A 20,103-nucleotide genomic window follows, 5' to 3' on the forward strand; every position below is an offset into this window, starting at 1 on the left:
CATCTCCAAGACATTTATGTGCAGATGGTACTCGTGAGGTTGCCAGGTGCCTTGGACTGTTTTGCCCTGATAATGCCCCCCCCACCCAATCAGGGAAGCGTCCATGGTAACCGTAGCAACTGGAGGGGGAAGTACAAATGGTCTTCCTAGGGGTACTGATGTGGAAACCATCCACCATGCAAGGTGCTTTCTGCATGCTTTTGTGATCATAATCATGTGAGACATGGGAAGCTGCTGGAAGGACCACTGGGTGAAAAGCAGCCACTGGAGGATCCTCATGTGAAAACGAGCTAGAGGAACAAGTATGATAGCTGCTGCCATGAGACCTAGAGTTTGGTGGATAAACCTGGCTTGAATTCTCTTGCATGCTAATAAGACCTGTACATGTTGACGAATCACTAATACCCTGTCTGGTGGAAGGCTCGCTGACATGTCTTTTGTATTTAAATTTATGCCTATAAAGGTGATAGACTGACAGGGCGACAATGCAGACTTTTTTAAATTTATTGAGATACCTAGTCTGGAGCAAGTGTCGATAGTGAAGTCTCTGGCTCGCAGAAGGTGATGTCTGGTGGTAGCAGTAAGGAGCCAGTCGTCTAGATATGGAAACACCTGGAATCCTTGCCATCTCAGGGGAGTGGTAACTACTGCCATGCATTTGGTGAACACCCGGGGGGCTGTTGTGAGACCAAAGGGCAGAGCTCTGAACTGGTAATGGCTGGCTCCCAGCCAGAAGCGGAGGAATCTTCTGAAGCGTCTGTCCATTTTAATGTGGTAGTACGCATCCTGAAGATCTATAGAGCACATCCAATTGTCCTGACCCAGAAAGGGCATAATGGACTGTAGCGTGACCATCCAAAACTTGGTTCTTTGTACAGACCTGTTCAGTCTGCTGAGATCCAGAATGGGTCTCCAGTCCCCTGTCTTTTTTGGTAGCAAAAAGAACCTTAAGTAAATTCCGGATCCTTGCTGGTCTGCTGGGACTTGCTGGATGGCTCTTTTTCTTAGCAGTTCTGAAATTTCTTGTACTGCTTGATCCCTTAGATTGGGTGGAACATCTGGAAGGGACTTGTATGACTTTACGGGAGTGTGAACGAAGGGTATTCTGTAGCCTCCAGATATAACTGACCTCACCCATTTGTCTTGTGTTATGTCTTGCCAGGCTCTTGGGTACAGTGATAATCTTCCCCCAACTGCCTCCGGAGGTGAGCAGTCAGGCAACCCTTCAGGGATGGTGGGAGGGCTTCTCAGAGAAGGATTCTCTGCTGCCCTGGTTTTGCGGACCCCCTCTACCATGAGGGCGGCATCTATTATTGTTCCCTCCTCTGCCCCTGGATGGGAACTCACCACGTGTGTCCGGCAAGGCTCCCTGAGATTTACAGAACCACATCTTTCCGCTCTTCTGTCCCTTGGGATATGGTCTGGAAGGAGTGGAAAAACGGACTCCCATGGCAGAGAGAGTCTTGCCTTCCTGTTCACACCTGGTAAGAGTGTCCTTCAACTGTGATCCAAAAAGAGAGGAACCATCGAAGGGGGTGTTGGTGAAAGATGCTCTGAAAGGTACCACAAAGTTACATAGCCGCATCCAAGCATGTCTCCTTAGAGCAATACCTGTGCCTGCAGCTCTACTCTTACCATCAGCTGCATAAGAAATGAGCCTCATGGAGGAGTTCACCACTGAATTAAGAGTCTCCAGCTGGGAGGCTGCCTTAGCCCGGGCCCCCTCAGCTGATGGATCTTGGAGGGTATTTCCAAGCTCTTTAAGGATATCCCTTTGAAGGCGGGTAAAGTGGCACAAGTAATTCAAAGACCTCATAGAAAAGGTCGCTGAAGAGAGCATCCACTTTCCATATCTGTCCATCATCCTGGACTCCTTGTTAGGAGGATGGACAGATAAAGAAGTTTCAGGCAACTCCTTCTTCGTGGCCACCACTACCACCATGGCATCTACAGGGACACCTTTGGTCAAAAACTGTTTATCCTGTGGTGCCGTTATGAATTTAGCAGGCCTTCTGTCGGTGGGTTCCACTGTGTCTGGAGCTGACCATGCCTTCCGAGCCACCATGGACATGAGTGGGTCGAAAGGCGGAGACACCCAGGAGGTGGAAGGTCAGGATCCAAATGCATCCAGGAATACCGACTCATCCTCAGAGGGGCTTAGGGTAGTCCAGTTCCCCCTCTGCCTAAGCATTTCAAGGATGTCTGAAAAGGAGACATCTTCAGAGGGGGATCTCTGGGACCCTTCCGAATCCTCCAAGTCAGTATCTGATGTGACAGACTCAGGGGAGTCAACATGCTTCCTGTTGCATTTCCTCTTATGAGGTGGCTCCTCTGAATGATCAGGGGAGGCCTCGGAAGAGGAAGATACACCCAAGGGGGTGCCCTGGAGTGTTGGTTCCCCACGCTTGGGGTCTGGAGGAGGGACAGAGGCAGACGCAGGCACCATAGTGGGAGGAGTCAGTGGGGATGATTGTGGGGCTGACACAGGAGCCAGCATGCTCCTCATAGGTTCATAGGTTGGTACTGGGCTATCTGCCCGAAGGCATATATTAGCCCAGCGTTATGCGGTATTCACTGCCCCTTTAGTAGTTCCCTAGACCCTTGTACTAGCAGCTAGTACCCTTGGCCCCTATCTAGTAGCGCTGTTGATGTGATTCCCTGGTGTGAACTTTGTGTTACCCATCCACTTATCAAGGTTCCTCTTGAAGAGTGATAGTGAGGGGGTCTGTCTTATGTAGATCGGGACCTTGTTCCAAGGCATGACCTCAAAGGCATCCCTGCCCGGATGCCGAGAAGGCTCCGGTTCTGAAGAGACCGGAATCCCTCTCTGCACCAAGAGGGATGGCTCTGAAGCCAATGTAGGAGCCGAGCTCACCTGCGTTGAAGCTCCAAGAGGGAGAACAGGGTCGGACAAGGGTCCGATGCCACTCGCCCCCTTGGAGCCAACGAGGGAGTTTTGGCACCCAGACCCTTCCAAGGACAGTGCCAAGGAAGTGATCGGAGCCGACGACGGAACCAAAGCAGAAGGTATCGGTGCCGACGGTTCCACGACCCGAACCCCAACGAACTCTGGCTCCGAGCTCAAGGAAGGAGTCGGAGGAGGAATAACTGCAGATATGGATGGAGCCGATACCTGATGAGGGGGGGCTGGACAACATTTTTGCTAGGGCCTGTGATTTTAACAGCCTACTGACCACTCTCTCCACGTCGTGATCGGATAGTCTTGAGGACTGAGAAGATTGGGACCGATGACTGTGCTCCGATTGGAGCAGAGGAGACCTCGGAGCCGAGCGTATCGACTCCAGGGAGGGAGACCTAGATCTCTTTCGACTCCCAGTCGACTCCTAAGGGAGAGCCGGAACTGACTGGCAGGCAATTCGGTTCCGGCCGGAACCGAGGTTGAAGGAACAGCTTCACCCATCGACGGCTCTGAACTGGGAGCAGAAGATTTTGGTGGCTTAGAGGCCTTCACGGGTTGAGTCTTTGCCGATGAATCCTGTTTGAGTAATCCCCGTAGGATTAACTTATTTTTACGCTCCTGCAGGACTCTTGGGCTGAAGGCATGGCAAACTGAACAAGAGTCCTGCAGGTGCACGGCGCCGAGACAATAGACACAAGAAGTGTGACCATCTGTCAGAGACATCTTCTGACAGCATGAATCAGACTTCTTAAATCCGAACACGTTGGTATCCCTGGACATACTTAAAGAAGGGGATACCAAAACACCATACACAACTGTAACAATTTGAGTAGAATAACTATAGGTTAGCCTCTAACTTAAATGGCTACTTCAGAAAAGAGAGAGGGGGTGGGGAAAACTCTCTAAGTGAAACGAGTTTTCTGAAGGGATAGGGGAACTTTAAGAAAGAAAACCTACAAGTATATATGTATCTAAAGATTAACTAGTATAAACAATCTACACTAACAAACTAACAATTTTTATAATAAAATGACTAAATAATGAAAATATATGACCTGAGCCAGTAGACACCCTTGCAGCAGAAGCGGCAAATGAGATCTGGGTATCTAGCGCCAGGCATCATGGGATATGGGGTGGCCTCGAGCCAGTATGCAGCTCTCGAGCTTTTGAAGATGGCCGAGTCGGAGCCGAGGATCGGCTTTGAACCCAACCAGCAAGAATGAAGGCGAGATAGACAACTTAACATTAAAATTTACTAAAGAGTAATAAACAAAATTACCCCTTTCAGAATATTTCAATCATAAAAGACCAAACAATATGGGATTGTGATAAAAAAAATAATAGTCACAGTAATGCATTTCACATTTATGTCACATAGACAGTCATTTCATCGTCAGATACCCTCCACTCCCAGTCAGCAGTTATGGCCACTTTGATGTCTGCGAACAGCTCTGAAATCTGATTGTGATAAAAATAATTACCACAGTAATGTATTTAAACATGGTTTTACACAAACAGTAGCCACAGTGAAGTTCCCCAACTTGCTTTGAAAAAATTACATCATGCACACACACACACACACACACACACACACACACACACACACACACACACACACACACACACATGCGCGCGCACACACACACACACACACACACACACACACATGAATGTGTACACACTCCAACCTGATATTCCTTGCTTTTGTTATACAACTGAATATGTTAGCAACCTGGTGTTCACATACTTTGACAAGCAGATTGTGTCCTGCCTTATTGCTAAATAATACTTTTGCAGTGAAAGTTAAGCACAGTACACTGAAACATTTCTGTATAAATAGACTTCCCCTCTGTACTTTGCTCCTCATTCTCTTATATGCACATTTTCTCCTATGCTGTGAGCTACCTCATTTTACCTCTGTCCTTTGGTGGTGTAGGACTGCAGATATATGCAATATGCTTCACACATAAAACCGGTCTTAGGCCAGTTGGACCTGTTTGGCTCAATAGGGCCCTGCACTAGGCTATAACAGGATCATTATGCCTAATGTAGCCCACAAGACTTGCCTGAGAGCCACTACACCAAGGTGCAGGGCATTTTCCTACTTGTAGCCTTACTTCTACAGTAGCTAAGAATCGCATTAGTGAAGCAGAATACATTCCTGTCACGTATGGTACTAGCAGTTACTCTAGTACTATTAATGCTGCAGTATCAAAGCACTTGTATGGCTCACGCTGTTGGCGGCTTATCCTCTCATAGCAATCAGTTGCTGCTGCTGAGTGCTCAGCAGGGTTTGCTACTCAAATATGAGGTTGGATTAACCATCTGGTTTTGTGTATTGTTCCAGTTGTTGTCTCAGAAGATAATCAGACTGGACATATTTTGAAAACTCACAGGGGCACTGAGTTTTCTTTTGTTTCTCTTACTGATGTGGAATGTATGATTGTTACAGAATGTCAATAAATAAAAATAACTGTGTTAATAGTCATCCAGAGCCAATATGAAGATGAACAATAGTAAATACAAAAAAAAAATGAGAGAGTGAGAGAGAGAGAGAGAGAGAGAGAATGAACAGATGCAGTGGTGTGGTGTGATGTGATGTGTGATGTGATGCAATGTTATACAATGCTAACAGCAGCTGCATACAGGAGCAAAATAATTCCAAGCACAAGTATTCAGTGAAGGGAGGCAGAGGTAGATAGAAAAAATTATTCCACTTGGATAAAAGTCAATGGAAAAAGGTAACAGAAGCAGTTTGACCATAACCAAAAAGTTACTGCAGTGATACCAGAGTTTCTGAGTCTCATACAAAATAGGAGGAAAGACAAGAAAAAACAATAAAGTTTTGGGACAGAGAGTACTGTAGAAATTTTGCGTGGATTTTGCATATTCTCCCTACGTCTATGTGAGATTCCTTAAGGCATTTTCCTTCTTCCAAAACATGCTAGATGAATTCTTTACTGTTGCACTTGTGGCCTGTGGCTGGAAATTATCTGCAAGCATTAGTCCAGTTACCCAGTTTAAAATAAATGCATAAATACAAAAAACTTTCAGAAACAGTCATAAAAGGAATGATGTATCAGCAAGGCAATCTGTAAGGAGGAGACTTTATTATCATTATTATTATTATTATTATTATTATTATTATTATTATTACGTATTCTGACGTAGTTCAACAGCTTTGTTTAGTTTTGTGGAAACACAGTGATTGCAATAACAAGGTATGAGAATCGACAAGGGACTCCAATAATTCAGAGCAGGTGCAGGAGGTGACTGGAGGTCGATGAAGGAAGAAAGCGGTAATATAACATGAGAATGAATAATAATTTTAAAAAATATTCAAGCTCATTTACACCTCCAGTTTCCTAACAATCATTAAGCCCATTCCCACTGACTCATGTGTCATTCCTGGCATCTGAGGCCTCTGGCATGAGAGACAAGAGCTAGGGAGTGGGAGGAGTCAGATTTTACCAGCTTTTATGTCTCAGATGAGCTTCCTTTGGAATAGCTTGGTCTGGCATTATGTGCCACACCTCACAAGGGCAATGTTTTTGTATTTAACTTCCCAAGGAAGATTGATAGTTTACTTCTGTTTTAACATGCTTTGACAAAATATAGGCTAACAAAGATATTATTTTGTGGATCTACTTCACAACAGTAAAAACTTACAGTACCAAAATTCATATTACCAAGCGCAGAATGCCGAAAACTCAAAACACTGAAAGTTGAAAATGTGGAATTTCATTATACTGCAACTGGAAATGCCGACATCCGGAATACTGACTATAATGTAGGTAGTAGTATGTAAGTGTATATGTCAATAGAGGTACGTATCTTTAAATTTTTTAGTGTAAAAAAAAAAAAAAATTTCATATGACACTCCCATTAGTTTTGGGAGCGTTTACATTCCAATATAGTCCCAAAAAGGAGTGTGCCCTTTTCCCCACTGTAGCATGATCCTAGAGTTGGCATATTTAGTTAGAGGGGTGGGAGGCGTAGCCCCACCTAGGTGGGTTTTAATTAGTAAGATTTGTAGATCAGAGGTTAGTTTATATTTATTGATTTTGTTTACTGTATAGGATGTGTTTTTATGTAGTGAATACTATGGTAATGTGCAGATGATTTATTAGATTAGTAGTTGTGGTTTACTTTGCAGAGTTTGTGGTTTATTTCTTTAGGAACAGTGGTTGGTTTTGAAAGTGTGATGTGTGGTTGTCATTGTAGTCATTGTATGCTTAAGGATTTTATCATAACATTTATGCGGCTGGTTTTGGTATTACGAACATTATGATTTTTCAGTGTTTTCAGTTTTTGTCATTCTGTGCTCGGTAATATGGATTTCGGTATTGTAAGTTTTCAGCATTTGATGTAGACCCTATTTGTTTTTAATATACATTAATAGCATATGTTTTTGATACTTAGGTGCCTAGTCTGGCAGTTGGTGCAGAGGATGAAGGCTGTGAGCTGTAGTTCATGTTGTACTGGGTTTAATTCCATCACCCCTCATCTATATACTTTGTGACCTTGAGCAAGTCACTTAACAAGACATTGTTCTTGGGCCACCCATGAGAAGGGAATGTGAGTCCAGTGGGTCTACCTGGTTAACAAATGGATATGTATTTACCTAATTAGAAATAATCATAAGTCAAGAAGGCCAGTGGGTAGAACGTGGGCAGTGGTAGCAGTAAGGATGTAAGTGAGGGATCAATTGGGGACCCTACCAGAATAATCCTAATTGAATCCAATAATTGTTAAGGCAAGCCCTGCTGACACACATCCTATACTGCTGTGCATTAGACTCGCAGGGATAACTATAATGCTAGCTGGCTGCATTAAAATCCCGCTTCGTGTTTCAGGCTTGGTTAATATGTATAGCAACTTCTTTAGTTAATTCAACTAATCATTTTATTTACTTATTTATCCTTTGTTGACCAGGTTAGTCCCACTAGGATAGTAACTCTGGAATAAAGTTTGTTTTTGAGCTGCTCTTCAGGCTCTTTATTTATGCAAATGCATGTGGAATTGTGTTTTCTGTTGCTACAAACAGAACTGTGTTTTACTGTTCCACTAGGCTAGTATCATGTTTTTAGAGGAGACCTGAATTAGTATTTATACTGTTTGGGGAAATTTGGCCAGGGGAATAAGTAACTTCTTCTACACTTCAGAGCTGCTAGACCTCACCAAAGGAATCCTACAGCAGCAAGGAAGAGGCCTAAGGGATGGAGCAGCATGTAGGAGGAGGAGGGGATAACAGCTATGAAGAGTCTGGAGGTGGAAATTTGGAATTTGGAGAAAATGTTTTTAATATGAAGTTTCAGAATATAAACAAAGATGTGTATGTGGTGTATGTTACAAAGGAGCAGCATTTAGTTGTCTCCCTGGAGAAGGAAGTAAGCAAATCTGTGGAAGTGGTGCAGACAACAGACATGGCATCAGGTGGGCTTGCAGATGGTGTTCTGCTAAAAGTAATTGAGTAGGATGATCCAGGAGACAGTTCTGCTGTTTCATGGGGTAAGATGGTGGATAACGTTTTCTGAAGTGCTGAGGATGGTAATGTGGACAAGGAATCAGGTGATGTGGCAGGAGAAAATGCGACAGTTAAAACTTATACAGCAGTGACAGAAAGTGAAGGAGGAGGGCAGCAACAAAATGAGAAGGTGCCTGGTTTTGTGTCAGCAGATAATGTAGTAACTCAAACATGAGCAGCAGTGACAGCAGGCAAAAAAGGAGAGGAGCAACAAACTGTAAGTAAAACTGTTCTGCCAAGAAGCGAAGACCAGTTGTGAGAATATGAACTAAAACGGCACTGTAATATACAGATATTATGTATGAGACAAATTGGTTACTGTTCTGGATTTTAAAGCTTAAAAATTTTCTTTTATACATATTGGGACAGAGAATTTTTGTGACTTAAAATTTGAACTGATGGACAGATTATGAAATTTCTGGAAATGTGTAAAAAAAGACATTTATCAGTGGAACAATTTATTTTCTGGTAACTTAAATGTTAAAAAGGGTTTCCTTTGCAGTTTAGAAGTGAAGAACTAAAAGAATGTAATGTTAAAAAACATGCATGTAGGGTCTGTGTCAAACTATCGATAATATTGCAAAAGTCAGAGATGAGAGAAACATGTGGAATGACGGGGGGAGGTTGGAAGCTGTTTTGAAATGTAAAAACAACGTGATGAAACACTTGCCAAGTGTTATTTTTGTGGCTGGTCATAGAGGGACATTGATATATGCTGGCCAGCCTAAATCATGCTTTATAATAATATAATTTATGTGGGGACTTTTCTTGTTTAATATTTGTGACAAGGTACAATGTAACCAGTGTGGGGAGAAAGGACATACAGTAAGAAAGTATGTGCCTGGATACAGGTTGTGTAAAAAAGGACACATTTGGATTAATTGTCAAGATCAAACAGTAAATAATGAAAAAAGAAGAAAAGGAAGAAATACTTGAGGAAGATGGCAATAGGTCAGGGGAGAGAGTAAAGTAGGTGAAGAAAAAATATGAAGGGTAAAATTGAGGACAGGCTACATTTAGGAAGAGAGGTCAGAAGAGAGAGTTCACACTAGTAATTTTTTTGAAGTTATATCCAGTGAAATATCTGATGTTGACAATCAAAGATTATTTGTACACAAACACAAGAAAAAAGTATTACATTGGGAAAACAGTACAAATAAGAAAATGAAATTGTAAAACTATTTCTCCTAAACTTAACAAGAAGGAAAGCAACAATGTTAAAATACTTTCAGTAAATTTGAGCAGTATTAACACTGTACAAAGGATAAGGACACTGGAATGGTGTGCTAAATGTTATGTGAGTGTCATTTTGTTAGTGTATGCAAGATTCCTGACAAGTGAAGAAAGACTGCAAACAAAAATTGTGAGGTGGAAATATAAAATGGAACTCGGGAAGTGAATATTGTTCTGAGTGTGTAAATTAAGTGAAAAACAGTGAAAATACTAGATGCAGCATTGGTAAGGATGGGAAAGTTAACTGTTGTGAATGATAGGTGGACAGACTATGTTATTTAACTAGCAAGGAAAGACAGAATCTGTTTCATCAAGTAGATTATGAGGTGGGTATAATTGCAGGGGTCTTTAATTTTGATTTAAGAAGAAAATGTAAAAAGAAAAGGAAAGGTAAAAATACAAGAAGTGATAAAATATGGTAAATTAGCTGTGTAGAACAAACATGAATGGATGTATAGAAGGGAGCAATTGATCTGAAATTGATTATGTTGTATCATCGGAAGACTTAGAGGCAGCAGATGGTAATTCAGACTATTTAGCAATATTAATTGAGGTGATGGAAGAAACGGAGAATATTAAAATAGGAAAGGGGCTAGAAAGAATAAATTACAAATTATGGGATGAAATTGGAGAGTTGGAAATCCTGCATTTACTGAAGGATCATAGAACTATGAAGGACTGAATGGTGGACTGAATGTAAAAGGAAGTATAAAAAAGTGTTTTTTTTTCTAATGGCAAGATGATGTAAGAAAGGAAGAAAAAGTGAAGTACTGGAAAATGTATAGAAATACATTAAACAATTTAGAGAATAATACAAGACAGTATAATGATATGCAACAAGGAATACATCAAAGGAACGTAGAAAAGAAATCAAGACAAATATGGCATTACTGTTTAGGCAGGGATATTATCTACAAGGGAGAAGGGATGAGGACTCTGGTATAATGAGGGAACTGAAAAATGTAAAAGGAGAGGTAAAAAGAACTCAAGAGCAAATTATGAGCTTTGTAGTACAGCATGTGGGAAATAGGTATAAGAGCAAAAAGAATAAAAATAAGAGGGAATGCAAGGTACAAAAAAAATTCCAGAATGAGTTAGGAAAGAAAATGTTGATTTGGTATCAGGCTCAGGTGGTACATGGTGTGGAATACCCAAGAAATTAATGGGACGGCAAAGAGAGTATTTTGTACATGTACTGACTGAACGGTTGAAGGAATAGGTTCATAGGTTCATAGGTTCATACTAGGCTATCTGCCCTGGGGCATTTATAAGCCTAGCCCGATTGTGTCTGGCTTACGCCACCCCTTGATTTGAGTATACTGTGCCCTTTTTAAAGTTTAGTTTACTGTGCCTCTGTCTAATAGTGACACGGAAGTAATCCCCAAGACAAACCTACGATCCCCATCCACTCATCAAGATTCTTCTTGAAGAGAGTCAGTGAGGTGCTCTGCCTAACATGAACTGAAATTCTATTCCAGAGCGAAGGGAGCCTCTGGGTTATGAATCTGTCCCTCCAGCATGTTCTATTTATTTCTGTGCTGAGGTTCAAGTCCCTCGAGCACGTGGCTGTAAGGGATTTAGATTTACTGAGGTGGAGCATGTCCATTAATTCTGGGTTGGACATAGATTTATATGTCAGGCATAGATCACCTCGAAGTAGGCGGTATGCAACTGAGTAGAGCTGGAGTTTTTTTTAACGGAGCAGCATATGGCATCTGTTTGAATCCCTTGATCCTCCTGGTAAGGTACTTTTGGGGTCTTTCTAATTGCTGCAGGTGTCGGGTAAGGTACATCCCAAAGGGGGCATTGTATTCTATGATGGGCCTGATGAGGGATGAATAAAGGGGCACGATTACCTCTCTTGATCTAGATGTGAATCCTTTCATGATGAGGTGGGCTATGTAGAAGGTCTTTCTAACCACTTTGGCAATGTGGTTGTCAAAGGAGAGATTGCTATCAACTTGGATCCCTAATTACTTTCTCTGTACTTAATGGGTTACCACCTATGTGGTAATTTGTGGGCACATTGTTTTTGCCAAAGGGTATGACTATACACTTTTTGGCATTTAGCTTTAGACCATGGCTCTGGCACCAGTTATCCGTCTCTGCGAGACCTTTTTGAAGGATGTTTGTGTCAGCTGGAGAGTCGATTATGGCACCCAGTTTGCAGTCATCTGCGAACTTGGTGAGCCATAGTCCTCCCACGTTGGCCTGTACCTCAGAAAAGTAAATACCGAACAAGAGAGGTCCCAGGACAGAACCTTGTGGGACGCCACTTGTGACCGGTTTCGAGTCTGACATGGCTCCAGCAACTCTGACTCTGTGGGTTCTGTCTTTGAGCCAGTTTGTGACCCATCTTGTGACATAGGGGTTTATATTTAGGCTGGATAGCTTATCTATAATGCCCGAGTGGGGTATTGTGTCAAATGCCTTTGCGAGGTCCAGATAGGCTGTGTGGACTACCTTCTCTTCATCTATGGCCTTGGTGACTCTTTTGAAGAAGTCGACTGGGTTCAAAAGGCAGGATCTGCCCTTGACGAAGCCAAATTGGGTAGGATCTAGTGTCTGTAGGTCCCCAATGTCTTTGTTTATGAGTTCCATGATGATCCTCTCCATAGCCTTTCAGACTAGGCTAGTCAGGCTTATGGGGCGATAGTTTCCAGTGTCCGCAGAGGTGCCACTTTTGTGGAGTGGGACCACTGCTGCTGTACGCCATTCTTTGGGCACATATCCTGTAGTGAGGCTGAGACTGTACAGCAGTTTTACTTGAGGGATTAGTTCTTCTTGGAGTTTATGTAGGACACAACCCGGGACGACATCTGGTCCCATGGAAGCAGTGTTTTTTGCTTTGGAGAGGGCGGCCTTCACCTGAGCATAAGAGATGTTTGGGAGGCTGCACTCTGCCGGGATAGATACTTGCTCTTTTGGGGTGGAGAAGTTTGCACTGAACCTGTCTGCCAGGATATTGGCGATGTCTGTGGGTTCAGTGTATTTTTTGTCATTTAGAATCAACTCAGAACAAGTCTGGGAGTTGCATCCCAGGTTCCTAACATAACTGAAAAAAGCCTTATGATTGTCTTTAGTGTCCTGTGCAATTTTTCTCTCGAAGCTGGCCTTGGAGGATTTTATGAGGGATCATAATTTTTTGCTAGTACTGATCAGAGATGCCTTCCCTTTTAGGGATATTGCTCTATCATGTAATAGCTTCCTCCTTCTGTTGTACAGTTTCTTTATGGCTGGGGTCCACCAGACTAGACGCCTGCCTTTGGATGATTGGGTCTTGATTTTGTTTGGGATAGCATGATCCATGCATTCCTGGAGATGTCCGGAGAATGCGTTTATATAGGATTCTGCAGTTTGGGCCATAGTTTCAACTGGCCCTGGGGCCTTGAAGGATTCCACTTCGGTTTTGAGAAGTGTGAAGTTCAATTTTGATAAGTTTTTCACTGTGGTTTTCTGGGCTGGGGGTGGGGTCGGGATGTGGATATCCAGTGAAATTAATTTATGGTCTGATCTTACCAATGAGGGATATACTTCTAGTATGGAGCATAGAGTCCCCATGTTGGTAATGATCAGGTCTAGTATGTTTTCCCCTCTTGTGGGAGTGGTGACTAGTTGTTCCATAGCATTTGTGTTTATAAATTCCAGGAACCTTTGGGCTAAGGTGCTGGGGCTTGAGTAATGCTCCCAGTCTATGTTTGGGTAGTTGAAGTCGCCCAATATAATGGTGTTCGGAGAGATCTTCATGTTCTCCAATGTTTTCAGGAAAGCCGAGTGGGATTCCTGACTTTGAGAGGGTGGTCTGTAGGATGCTATAAACTGAAAAGCAGTCTTGCCCACTGTCAGTTGCACATGGATGGTCTCCGATACTTCATGCAATGCCACTAACCTGGAGGTGTGGATATCCTTGATAAATATGGAAACTCCCCCTCCTTTTGTGGTTCGGTCCGGGTTTTGGGGCCGAAAAGCATGATATGAGGTATAACCTAGTAGTGCTGGGGTGCTCTCTGGAGCCTTGAACCAGGTTTCTGTCACTGCACAGATATCGATGTTCTCCATACTAAGGAGAGCTTCGAGGGCATGCATCTTGAGGTTAAGACTTCTGGCGTTTAGCAGCATTACCCTTAGTTTCTTGTTCCTTGTGCTGTCTATGGAGGTGGGTTTGACTTTTGAACCTTGCCTAAAAAAAGGCACTATGGGGGTGGCAAGAGCCTTTGCCAATATCCAAAAGCCCAGGGGTGACAGGTGCAAGCCATCCCTAGCGAAGCAACATGGCTTGCCGAGCATGTCATCCCAGGCTGATAGACAATGGATCCCCTTTGAATGACACCAAAATTTTAGCCAATTGTTAAAATCGATCATTTTGTCTTTATACTGTGGCATCATTCTAGGTGAGGGTAAGATGCTGCTCAAGGTCAGGGTCATACCGGCCTGGGCTACATGGTCAGAGAGCTCCTCTATGTCTCTTTTCATGTAGTCGAGGGAGGTACATCTCAGGTCATTCATGCCAGCATGTACAATGACTGAGTCATATTTGTATTTGCTTTGGAGTGACCTGAGTGCTTGCGTTATGTGGCGGATCCTAGCGCCCGACAGGCAGCTCACTGTGACCTTCTCTTTATTCAGCCTGGTGAGCGGGACATCAGTGTGTTTGACAATAGAGTCACCTATTACAAGAGTATCAGGTGTGTTATTCAGCCTTAAGGGCTGTGACTGCTTGGCACACTGACTTTGTGTGCTATGTGTTGTGCGTGTTTTGTTTTGGGATAGCGTTTGCTTGGATGTCTGCTTTGGAGGTCTCTGTTGCTTATGTAGATTTTTATTTAGAGCCTACGAGTATGTTTTTGTGTTTTTATGTGTTTGGTTCGCTGTTGTGATGGGACTATGTGATACTGGAATTGTGTTCTGTGAAGTTACCTTCTCCTCCTGACTGGTTACACCAGTTTTAAGATGAGAGAGCTCAGCCTCCAGTATGGCTATATGGTTGCATCTCTCACATATATTTGAACCTGTTTGGAGGAGGAGAGGGTTGTCCGTGTACATGCGACAGTTGTAACATTGCCTCAAAATTCCCAGATTCACCAGCTGGACTGGAGAGGAAACCATTGACTGACCTTTGGACATGCTAGAGTAATATAGGGAACTGAATTAAACCGGACCAATAGGGGACAAGGTAATCGTAGAGAGTATAAGAGTAAGTAGTGTTTATGGTTTATTAGTGCTAACTTGTAAGATTACTTATTTGGACCAGTGAGGGGCCTTAGAATGAGAATACGGTGTTTAATTTGGGAGATAGAGCAGTTCTAAGGGGAAAAGTGAAGAGCAGACTTTGTGGAGCAGGAATAGTTTAAACCCAATTAGGCGGTGCTGTCCAATGTTGCTCTATGCGCAAAAATGCGCAAAACCGTGCAAAAGAGGGTTTTAAGAGAGGGAGATCAAGGAGTTTGGAATTGACCCAAAATGGCCAATAAAACTACAGTTTCAAGGCAGTAACCACTCCCACAGGGGCAGGCAGGCTGCTCAATGTTTATCACTGCCACTGAGACGTCCCTTTAACCCAAGCAAACAATGGCCTCCAAGAAACTTACAAACAGTTCAGAACAGCAAATCTGTAACTGAACTTTTGTAAGTCTCAGAAAAGTGGGGAAAAAGCAAGATTTTTTTTTTTTTTGTTTGTTTTTTTTAAGGAAAGTAGAGGTTCACAAGTATCAACAAGTTAGAACAGTGCAGTAAATGACCCCACACTTGAGTGCTAGGCCAGAGACAGATAAAATGCAAATGTTAAGAAAAAAAACAATTTTAAAAATAAGTGCAGGCAGGAAATTCAGTAATCAGCTCTATGTTGTGTTCTAAATACAGTTACCAACACAGAAATCAAGTTTAACAAGCCAGAAAATGCTCAAAAGTAGGCGGCAATGCAGAAAAACTTAAATAATCTGAAGCAAAATACTTAAAATCTCAAAAGTGGCTCCTTTCTTCTCTCAGCATTTTCTCCTCTTGGTGGGTGCTTCACCAACAGCCAACAAGTCCAAAATCTCGCCAAAACCACGAGGCAATCGGGTTTTAAGAGAGGGAGATCAAGGAGTTTGGAATTGACCCAAAATGGCCAATAAAACTACAGTTTCAAGGCAGTAACCACTCCCACAGGGGCAGGCAGGCTGCTCAATGTTTATCACTGCCACTGATGAACACAGAGACTTCCCTTTAGCCCAAGCAAACAATGGCCTCCAAGAAACTTACAAACAGTTCAGAACAGCAAATCTGTAGTTAAACTTTTTTAAGTCTCAGAAAAGTGGGAAAAAAGCAAGATTTTTTTGTTTTTTTGTTTTTTTTTTAAGGAAAGCAGAGGTTCACAAATATCAACAAGTTAGAACAGTGCAGTAAATGACCCCACACTTGAGTGCTAGGCCAGAGACAGATAAAATGCAAATTTTAAGGAAAAAAATGATTTTAAAAATAAGTGCAGGCAGGAAATTCAGTAATCAGCTCTAGGTTGAGTTCTAAATACAGTTACCAACACAGAAATCAAGTTTAACAAGCCAGAAAATGCTCAAAAGTAGGTGGCAATGCAGAAAAACTTAACAAATAATCTGAAGCAAGAGTTATGTAGTAGGATATTAAAATGTATATATTTAAGAAAGATTAGAAGAATGAAATAAAAACTGGAGACGCACCACTCTAAATAATACAGATTATACATTTTATGAGAATAATACAGAGGAGAATGAAAAGAAGATTGCAGGATATTATGGAAGAAAGAATATATGGTGTAAAAGGTAAGGGATGCCAATTCCTAGTTGTAAGAGAAATTGTGGATAATATTATAGGTACAAGGGAGGATGTGAAACTTATGGTAGGTGATATTAGCAAGGCATTTAATACAGTAGGACATGATGCTTTATGGTTTCTTATGGAGATGTATTATTGATAATCAACTGAAATTTGACCTCCACATCCAGCAAAATATTAAGAAAACTTAGCAGAAATTAGGACTTCTCTACAGAAACAAAAATTTCCTAAGTACCTCAACCAAAATCACCCTGGCTAAAACTTTCCTGCCTCCTCCCATCAAACGGTGCCACCATTCTCACTATCTTACAAACGTCCAGTAAATCCAAACTGGAACAGTGCTATAACAAAGTGCCAAAGTTTGCCCCAGACTCTAAATACCATACTCATCACTGTGGGCTTATAGATGAACTTAGCTGGCTTGGCCTCAGTCAGCTCCACTACATCCAACTATTAACACTACACAACTTAGTCTACAAGCCCTTTGCCTGTCCAGCACTAAGCAATCTAATCAAACCATACCAACCAAACAGAACCCTAAGATCCGAGGACAAAAAAACTGCTAAATATCACCAAAACTTAAAAAAAAAAAAAACAGGACAGTGTCTCTACTCTTACTCTGTAACAAAAGTGTGGAATTCTCTTCCCATTGCTATTAGATCAACTCCCAGCCTATCAGGCTTCAAAATGTCATTAAAACATCTAAACAACACATGGCTATGCACCTTCTCTACTCCAGGCTAATCTCACTTCTATTTCATTTTCCCTACCCCCATTTTTGTATGTTAAAACATCTATAAATATATATGCATTAAATATGTGTTGGTCATCACTCAAACCTAAATGATGGCACTGTAAATTATACATGCTACATCTTAGTTATTACATATATTTTATGCTTGTCTTTGTATTTGAAACATTTCACATGTTATTGTTAACTATGGTAAATATGAAAAATGTTACTGTAAAATATGAAAGCTATGTCTGAATTACTACTTATGTCTGTACTTAGAGATTTTCTTCCCAGGCCTCCACTCAAGACAGGTTCTGTTGACCCAGTCAGACTATCCCGGTAAACAAATATCAAATAAATAAGTAAAATAATAAATAAAAACAGGGTACAGCCTGAATGAATGCAAAATGAGCAGCACTGTCTGTGGCTTTCTTAAAGGTATTTGGCTCCACTGATTACCTCCTGTTGGTGCAAAGACTAAGTCAGTGTGTGACATATACCTCTTCTTCTCATTAACAAGAAACTCTGCCTTAGTCGGCCATCATCATCATCAACAACCTCCTTTCTCCCATTTTCTACATGGAGTCGGGGTGCTATGTTAATTGTCACCATCTCTCTCTTGATACAATGCCACACTTCTGCCTTCTTTGACACTAATGCTTGACTGTTGCAGGTATTTTTTCACACAATCCATCCACCTCTTCACTGGATGCCCTCATTTCCTTTTACCTTCCTCCTGTCTTTCCCAAATCTTCTTCACGAGATTGTCTTCTACTTTTCTACACAAGTAACCACAGTAATGTTTTCTTTGATCTTTTCTGCAACTGGAGCTACTTTGGCTCCTGCTCCTATGTTCTCAATTTTGTTGTCTGTCCCACAGTGTACATCCTATCACCCTTCTGCCTTTACTGTCCCGTTTGGTGTACCATACAGTAGTACTGGTTGCACCACTGTTTTGTACACCTTACTTTTCAGCTTCTTTGGCATTCTTCTGTTGTACACTATACCTGCCACTCAATGCCAGTTGGCTGCAGCCCCTCTGATTCTGGCTTTGACCCCTTCATTCAGGGTTCACTTCTCCTCAACCACCCCTTACAGATACTTGAAACTGTTAACCTGTTCCACTATCTTCCTTTCTATTTCTATTCTCAGCTTCTTCTGATTTCCCCAATTTATTGCCATTACCACTGTCATATCTGTACTCAGTTTCATCCCATGTGTCTTCATTTATGCATTCTGTTCCCCTATCCTTTGCGGAAGTTCTTGCTCAGAGTCTGCATGTAATGCCACATTGTTTGTATACAGCAACTTGGTTGATCTGTCCCCTTCAGCCTGTTTGCTAATGTAATCCATCACCAGTATGAACAGCAGTGGGCTCAGAGCTGAACCCTGATGCACACCCACTCCCACTGGAAAACTCTCTGTGAGAACAAACACTATTCGTACTTGAGTAACTAGGTTATTGTACATAGCCTGCACTAATTCTACCAATGTTGCTGGGCCTTCGAACCACTGTAGGACTGCCCAAATCAGCTTTCTTGGACCTTGTCATATTCTTTATCCAAGTTTAGGAATGGCCAGTTGGACTCCTTCCTCTTCTCTAGGTTGTTTTCCACTATCTGTCTCACTGCTAACATCGGGTTAGTTGTGCTGCATCCTGATCTGAATCCAAACTGCTCCTCTCCCATCTTACCTTCTACTACTCTGCATATCCATTTATCAGTCACCCTCTCCAGAACGTTCATGCAATGTGAGAGGAGTTTGATACCTCTGTACTGCCCACAGTTGTGGATATCTCCTTTGTTCCTGAACACTGGCATGAGTATACTCATTCTACAGTCATCCGGGATATGTCTTTCTCTCCACTCTGTTACAAGAAGCCTCAGGAGACATTTCTCCCATATCTCACCCAGCGTCTTTATCACATCTGCTGTGACCTCTTGTGAGTTTGCTGCTTTGCCTAATTTCATTTTCTTTGTTGCTGTTCTTACTTCTTCAATGGAGGGGTCCTCTTCTTCTCTCCATGTGGGCTGTGTCTAGGGCAATACATGGGCCATCTTCATTTTTGAAATCTGCAATAATTTACTACTGGTGTTACTCAAAAGTCTAAGCTGGGACCCAGTCTTTGTTCCCTGTTTGTTGGTAATATAGGATATCACAGGTTTCAGTCTGTAAGATATCACTGCAGTATGTGATACTGAACAAGGCTGTTAAAGTTTCCAAATCAATCCTCAGTGCCCCTCTCTGCTAGTCTTGACACTTAGCTAAAGCACTCCAGGACTATTATATGTGCTGAGTGCAGCAAAATCAGAATTAGTCCTATTTCTGAAAAAAATAAAATACACTTCAAAACAAAAACAAGCTGGTGATTTTAGTCATTAATGGAACAAAATTAAATACCAAGAAATTTACTTTAACAAAAATGTCAAAGTCATTTTGCTGCTGTTATCAAGAAAATAAAGAAAATCTCAAACATGGTTATAGACTCAGGATGCTTCTTAAACCTGAATCAAATGCTAGCTTAATGCATTGAAGATCTCATTTCTTTTTTTAATATCCATTATTGACATTAAGGTATAGAACATTCAAATTAGTTTACAAAAACATGTAGCTTATATAATATGCAATGTTTATATCAAATCAAAAGGGAATAAACAAGCAGTGCTAACAAGAAGAATAAACTCCCACTCATCTAGTATCAACTAATACAGAGGAAATGAAAAACAGTGCTCTTGTTATTAATAACTATGACTTACATTCAGGTCCTAACAACCTCATCTAAATAACTACAGATCTCATTTCTACCTGCTATAGACTAAATGCACTTGCACACTTATAGTGGGCACCTAGACCTTCACTGATTGAAGTCCTTCATCCCTGGTCAGGCAACATCAAATTTTT

The 20,103-nt window shown here is 41.8% G+C and overlaps 1 protein-coding gene across 2 annotated transcripts in view; it reads right to left on the reverse strand.

The window, feature by feature from the left end:
* The window catches only part of PFKFB1 (6-phosphofructo-2-kinase/fructose-2,6-biphosphatase 1), a 507,147-nt gene that overhangs the window by 68,125 nt on the left and 418,919 nt on the right, over positions 1-20,103 (reverse strand). The window lies entirely within an intron of this gene.

This window comes from Protopterus annectens, chromosome 12.part0 (assembly GCF_019279795.1).
Source record: "Protopterus annectens isolate FY-2018-M chromosome 12.part0, PAN1.0, whole genome shotgun sequence".
NCBI classification, from domain to species: Eukaryota; Metazoa; Chordata; order Ceratodontiformes; family Protopteridae; genus Protopterus; species Protopterus annectens.